Raw genomic sequence first — 1,377 nt, forward strand, 5'->3', positions numbered from 1 at the left:
TTATAGACAGTACTAAGTGCTGTGAAGAAAATTAATAGGATTCAGTAATAGAAAATAACAGGCCTGGCAGGACCTTATTTTAGATGATGTGATTATCCAGGCCCCCCCGATGAATGAGTCATCGTAGCAGAAACCTGAAACATGAGAAGTCAGACATGGGGAGAGCCAGAGTGAAGGCCATCCAGGTGAGGGAAAAGCAGCTGCTAAAGTCTGGAGGTGGGAGAGAAGCAGGAGTGTTTTAGATACTCTCTGAAGATGAATGTGCCCAGAGTACAGGGGATGAAGAGAGGGGGCCCCAGTGACCCTGAGGAGGGAGCAGGAGGCCAACCAGCTCAAGCCCTTTGCCCAAGGAAAGAAACCTGGGTCTAAGCAAAGAACTAACGTGACTTTGATTATATTTCAAGATATCTAGGTACCGTGGAGGAAACAGATTTGTGTAGAGCAAGAATAAAAGTTGGGAGGCCAGGTAGGAGACTTTTGTGCTGAAGAGACATCATCAAGGTCCTAACCAAGTTGATGGTCTTGGACATAGGGAGAAATAGACACATGTGTATATATTTTAGTAACAGAATCAGTAATAGTGAATCAGGTGGGTGTAAGGGGGAAAGAGAAAGGAGAATTTATAAAATAATGCTTAGATTTTTTTTTTTTTTTTTTGCTTGAACATAGAGGTCGTTGGTATTTCTAAATAATAAAAAAGCTGACATGGAGATACAGAGCTGCGTATGTATGTGCGGGTGGAGGGAGTATGGATTTGATAGTTCTTTTTATTTTTTTTAGGTGAAGCAACAGATTGCAAGGACCTTGTCAGCTTACAATCCTTTATTTTTTATTTTTTACTCCTACAGCACCTGGTCTTCCTAGGTGGTCTCCCATCCAAGTACTAACTAGGCCCGACCCTGCTTAGTTTCCGAGATCAGATGGGATCGGGCTTGTTCAGGGTGGCATGACCATAGATGGATTTGGTATTTCTTCTTTGGATATGTTATATATAAGATGCAGAGGAGGAAGTATTGAATTTGCAAATCCGTAGCTCAGAGAAATCCAGACTGGAGATCCTAATTTTAGGGTTATCAGATGGAGATCCATTCAAACCTTAGAACTGGATGAAATCACCTGGGGTAAAAGTTGATAGATGGAAAGGAAGAGGAAAAGTTTCAAAGCCCATAGAATGCCAAAACTCAGAGATTAGGTAGAGAAAGGGAAGGCTACAAAGAAGAGTTAGGGAAGATACAAGGATACTGTGGTATCACAGAAGTCAAGAAGGTAAAATTTCTCTAGAAAGTGTGAGAGTGGCTGAAAGGCACTGATAAGAGACTGAGTTAGATTGGAAAGGGAAGTATCCACTGATTTTGGCATTGAGATTTTGGATTACCT

At 41.5% G+C, this 1,377-nt stretch overlaps 1 non-coding gene across 1 annotated transcript; it reads right to left on the reverse strand.

Moving 5' to 3' along the window:
- Positions 1–839: 839 nt before the first annotated feature.
- Positions 840–958, reverse strand: LOC111736785. The gene has a single exon (XR_002779261.1). It is a non-coding gene; the product is annotated as a 5S ribosomal RNA (ribosomal RNA).
- Positions 959–1,377: the final 419 nt, after the last annotated feature.

This window comes from Pteropus vampyrus, unplaced genomic scaffold (assembly GCF_000151845.1).
Source record: "Pteropus vampyrus isolate Shadow unplaced genomic scaffold, Pvam_2.0 Scaffold1, whole genome shotgun sequence".
Classification (NCBI taxonomy): Eukaryota; Metazoa; Chordata; class Mammalia; order Chiroptera; family Pteropodidae; genus Pteropus; species Pteropus vampyrus.